Source organism: Onychomys torridus, chromosome 12, assembly GCF_903995425.1.
Source record: "Onychomys torridus chromosome 12, mOncTor1.1, whole genome shotgun sequence".
Taxonomy (NCBI): Eukaryota; Metazoa; Chordata; class Mammalia; order Rodentia; family Cricetidae; genus Onychomys; species Onychomys torridus.
Window position 1 is genome coordinate 12,117,615 of NC_050454.1, and position 5,930 is coordinate 12,123,544.

The following is a 5,930-nucleotide window of genomic DNA, read 5'->3' on the forward strand; positions in this document are numbered from 1 at the left end:
TGACCAAAAACAGCTTGAGGAGAAGTGGGTTTATTTGGCCTACATTTCCAGGAGGCAATCCATCAGTGAAGGAAGTCTGGGCAGGCACTCAAGGCAGGCGCTTGAAGCCACAGAGGAGTGCTGCTTTTTGGCTCGCTCCCACGCCTATGCTCTGCATGTTTTCTTACAGAGTCCAGACCCACCTGCCTAGGGATGGTGCAACTCACAAAGGTCTAGGCTCTCCTGTGTCAGTCACCAATCAAGACAATGCCCTACCAGTTTGCCCTCTCCAGGTGACTCTAGCTTGTATCAAGATGACAGCTGAAGCTAGGTAGGTGTGCTGGCTAGTTTTGCTACAAGCTAGGGTCATCGGAGAGGAGGGAGCCTCAGTTGAGAAAATGCCTCCATAAGTGTGTGGACAAGCTTGGAGGGCAGTTTTCAAATTAGTGTTTGATGTGAGAGGGCCCATCCCATTGTGGGTAAGGCTACCCCTGGCCTGGTGGTCCTGGGTTCTATAAGAAAGCAGGCTGAGCAAGCCAGGAGGAACAAGACAGTAAGCAGCACCCCTCCATGGCTTCTGCATCAGCTCCTGCCTCCAGGTTCCTGCTCTGGTTGAGTGCCGGTCCTGACTTTCTTCTATATGATTATGAGCAACGTGGAGGCATAAGCCAGATAAGCCCTTCCTCCCCGGTTGCTTTTGGTCACTGTGTTTCATGACAGCAGTGATAACCCTGACTAAGACACGTACTGGCTGGAGCCCAAGCAGACCTGGAAAGGACCTTTGTTTGGTCTACAGAGCAGAACACCAAAAGGCCAGACTACAATGAACTTCCTTCCTTGTCTCTCTGCACCTGACAACAACTTCAAATGAGGCCCTAACATCTCTTCATTTCTCTCTTTTCCTTTTGCTCTGGAAATGTGTTGGAAACTTAACTATCCTTCCATTCCTCCAGTTCCCCCCCCCCCTTTTTTTTCTTTTTTTGGTTTTTCGAGACAGGGTTTCTCTGTAGTTTTGCACCTTTCCTGGAACTCACTCTGTAGCCCAGGCTGCCCTTGAACTCACAGACATCCACCTGGCTGTGCCTCCCAAGTGCTGGGATTAAAGGTGTGTGCCACCACTGCCCGGTCCTTCAGTTTCCCTTTAAATGTGACACCCTCATTTGGAGTGTGTGCAGGCTGCACTAGAGACTAGCCACTAGGTCTTTTATACAAAGGCAAGCATGGCAAAAGAAAAGAGGACTTTCAGGGACTTCACTCTGAGACACATAGAAGGACACTTTCAGGTGTTATCCTTTCTGGTGTGGGAGGAGGTGAGCAAGAGCTAGGTGGCTGCTCTTTTCAGAATCAGCAAGGCAAGGAAGCAGGCTATGTTACATTTGAAGAGATCAGTATGAGGGCTGGAGCAATGGCACAATGCATACAGTGCTTATTACACAAGCGTACGGGCCTGGGTTTAGAACCCCAGCACCCACATGTAAAGACAAGCACAGCAGTGCATGTCTGTAACCCCAGCACTGTAGGGATGGAGACACACAGATCCCTGGAGCTCACTGGCCTGTTGTCCAGCCAATTGTTTAGACTCAGATCCAGTGAGAAACCCTGTTTCAAAAGAAATGTGGAGCACTGTAGCGTAAAACACCTGACATCAACAGTTGGCCTCTACATGCACATACAGCCCAGGCATACATGCTCCACACAAACATGCAGCTATATAGACACTTGAACATATATTCAAGTACTATACTCAAAAGAAAGATGAAGTATACCAAACAAGATGCTAATTGTCTAGGAAGGGTCCATCTTGAAGCCTAGAGACTCAAGACCTGGGTAAGAAAACATTCTCGAAAGGCAATACTTCAGTGGTGGGGACCATGTTGCTGGCTAGTCCAGTGCTCCCTTGGAAAATCAGACCATCCTTTCTGTATCTATTCCCCATCAATTTCAGACACCCAGGGAGAAAACAGAGTTACAGTCTCAGCCCTGGGGCAGGATGCTGGGCTTGTTGGGAGAGTCAGTCACACCATCTGCCAGCCAGATGCTGAGCACAGCTGGAAGAATGGTGAGGACTCTGTTGAGGCTGCTGAGGATTCCAGAATTCCCCCACCTCTTAAACTCTCTGGGTGTTTACATACCTAAGTAGATGACCAGAGAATCCACAGGCCCCATTCTCAAACTACTCCATCCTTCAGGCAGGCTTTCCCAGATTGGCTTCCCCCAGGGAAATTCTCTATCACTTTTTGCATGTCATAGTCTTCTGGTCAGTCCTTATGGCCAAGAGATTTCTTGGTGCAGGCTTTGGATTTAGCCTGCCAACCAAGCAGGAGACCCCTAAAACTTAAGCTGCACCAGGCTGTCTCCTAAAATGTTGCAAGTAAGTGAAGAAAGATAGAAAAAGCAGAAATGGGTCTGCAAAGCTAGATAGCAAGGTCTTATCTCTGGGCCATTGTCTCTGCCCCCTGTGCCACCACAGTTTCCAGGGGCTTCTGAGTTGCTCGGTCTAGCTGTTGGCAGCTTGGTAGTTCCAACAAGCCAGGAGAGAGAGTTTGCTCAGGAATGGTATGTCAGAGCTATTCTCTGTGGTGCCTTCTTGAGTGTGGAGGTCTGTGAGTAAGGAGAAGTCAGAGTTGAAAGGTCTTTAGATCCCATGGGATCCACAACAAACAGGTCTATTAGTCTTTTCATGACTATACTTAAATACCCAAGTCTGTATACGTGTGAAGAAAAGAGGTTTGTCTGGCCAAAGTCTGAGTAGCATAGCACCCTTCTGCAAGGGCCCTCGTGGCCACTTCACGTCACAGCAGATGGCACCTGTCCTAGCTTGCTTTCTGTTGTAAGGAAGCAGTGACCAGGCCAACCTGATGGAAGAAAGGGTTTATTTGGCTTATAGTTCTATGTCGCAGCCCATTACTGAGGGAAGTCAGGACAGGAACCTGAAGGAAGACACACAGAGAAACCCTGCTTACTGGATTGCTCAGCTTCCTTTCTTATAACACCCTGGGCTGCCTGTGAAGGAGCAAAGAAAAAAAAACACACCCACACTACTGCAACAGGAAACTTGGCACAAGGAGGCCTGCAGAGGGTCAACTATCCAGAAAAGGATGTGCACCCTGGCTAAAATAGAAAGAAATATCAAACTAGATTTAGGGGATTGTTGTTGGTTGGTTTCTACTCTTTTAGGGGGCCTGCCACCCAGCTCCCAAATAAATCACACATAGAGGCTTATTCTTACTTATAAATGCCTGGCCATAGCTTGGCTTGTTTCTTGTCAGCGTTTCTTAAATTATCTCATCTACCTTTTGCCTCTGGGCTTTTTCCTCTTCTTACATCTGTACATTTTGCATTCACTCTTACTCTGTGGCTGGCTGTGTAGCTGGGTGGCTGGCCCCTAGCTTCCTCCTGTCCTTGTTCTCTTGTTCTTTTTTCTTTTTTCTTCTTCTCTGCCCAGATTTCTCCTTCTATCTATTCTCTCTGCCTGCCAACCCCGCCTATCCTTTCTCCTGCCTCACTATTGGCCACTCAGCTCTTTATTAGACCATCAGGTGTTTTAGACAGGCAAAAGAACACAGCTTTGCGAGTTAAATGCCACAGAAAGGAATGCAACACATCTTTGCATCATTAAACAAATGTTCCACATCATAAACAAATGTAACACATCTTAAAATAATATGGGCTCTGCTACTCATTTGCTAAATGTGACTCCACCTTGGATGACCCTGAATTTTCAACCCAGGACAGCCCACAATGTATCCTAGACAGGTGACCATTGCGAACAAGCCTAATTAGAGCAGTTTCCCTTGGAGCTTTTGTCTTAGGAGGCATCCAGTTCTGTTTCTTGGTTCTGTCTTGCAGATCGGCTCCTTTGATATGTTTTCTGTATTTCTGACTATTTTGCCTTTCCCAATTTGACAAACTGAAGTGACTATAACTGACAAAGGTCAATGATAGCTCCACTTTGTGCTGGGACAAGGGCACATCTAAATGGGGCTGGAAGCCCTGTGGACTGGCTGCATCTTTCTGGAGAGTAACCTTGCAGTAGAAAGAGCAGAGACCTAGACATGATCAAATCTCTCTATTTAGGGGCACACAGTCCTGAATATATAAGCCCAAAGGGACAAGAGAGCTACTGGTACAAAATAGCCATATTGGGGTTATTAGTTCTGCTAAGTTAGAAATAATACAAATATCCAACTGGAAACAAATTGTGTCAAATTTCCAGTACAGCTACAGAATTCTAATTTAAATAGACAAACGTGAAGACTGTCGACACAAGAAAACATGAATATGAAATAACGTTTTAGAAAGATGGATTTTAAAAAGAAGATGAAAAATACTTCTTCATATTATAACAGGAAAACTTGACAAGCCTCAGAAGAAAGTGACCAGAAAGGTAGAAATTTCATCAGCTGTGGGGTTTCCTCTGGTGACGTTTAGGATGTTCATAAGAAGCATGTTTACAAAGTAAGGTGAAAAGGTGGGGGGCAGAGGGCTCCCCCAGCGTTTTGTCACTGTGCTGACTTGGGTGACAGCCTGGTCTCCTTTGCCCTTTTGAATTTCTTCCTGTGGGGGGTGGGGTGGGAGTGGGGAGGGATGTTCTCAGCCTAAGGAGAAAGCCAGGGGACCCTCTCTGAGATCACTCTCCTTCGGGACACCAGGTGCCTACAAAGAAAACCTTCATTATCTTTCACTTCCTTTAACCCATTTTTTAAAAAACCCAAAGTATCCAGGCTTTTAGAAAGTAGCGGCAGACAGCTGTGGTTGGACAGCTGAGATGGCTCCATGGTAATTCCTTTTCACTGTCAGCTAGACTGCATTAGGAAACACCTAGTTGGGGGAGGGGAGTGGGGGGTGGGGAGGGCTAGTGAGTGAGAGGGCTCAGTGAGTTAAACATCTGCCATCCTGAAGACTGGAGTCCCCACCCCACCCCCACCTACATAAGCCTGTGGGTGTGGTGGCCCACAGGCAATCCCAGCTTTCTGAAGACAGGGGAACCTTGGAGCAAGCTGGTTGGCCAGGCTGGCTAAAATGGTGGAGAGCTGTCCATTCAGTGAAAAATTCTGTCTCAATATATAAAGTAATATATAAGTTACTGAGGAAGATGCCCAATTTCAACCTGGGGCCTCCACATGCATGCACATACATGTGCACCCCCCCACACGAACACACACACATGCACACCTCATGCATATACATTAGGTATAAAGACACACCTGAGGATTAGTGAAGTACACTTTCTAATGGAACTGTGAGGGCTTTTCCAAAAGGGATGAACTGGGGGGAGGGAGGGGTCCACTTTGGATGTAGGAGGCATCATCTCATGAGCTTGGGGTCCAGGCTGTAAAAGGAAAAAAGGAGAAAAAAATTGACACCCAAAGTTATTTCTCTCTGCCTCCTGATCTCCAGCCACCATTTCTTCCCACCATGATGAACCAGAATATTCTGGCTCTTAGTAAGCCAGAATAAACCCTTCCACCCTGCAGGTTGCTTCTTGTCAGGGATTTGGGGACAGCAATGTGGAAAGTCTAACACCAGCACCCCACTTGCAGTCAGGCTCATCATTTTAGCCATAACTGCACGGCCACCTTGCTCAGCAGCCTGAGACCCCTGGCAGACCCTGGGTAACTCCAGGCTTCAGTTTCCACATTTGTCAGATGCTGACACTCAACCCATTGATCTCTAAAGGCCTTGACAGACATTCCGGCATCTCTGTGGCTTCGTGTTTAGCCATCCGAGACTAAGAACCCCAAACAGAATTCCCATCCCTCCAAGGCTGAGAATCCGTTCAGCCATCCAGAGCTCAGGAGGCCAGGGCAGCCCTGTAAGCAGACTTCAAGCTTGGGCTCGTTGGAGAGGAAACAAACAAACCAACAAAATCATTATGCCATCATCACCAGACAATTTGGGCCACCATCACCAGACAATTGTTTCTTGAAAAGGCGAAGAACCCCAAAGTT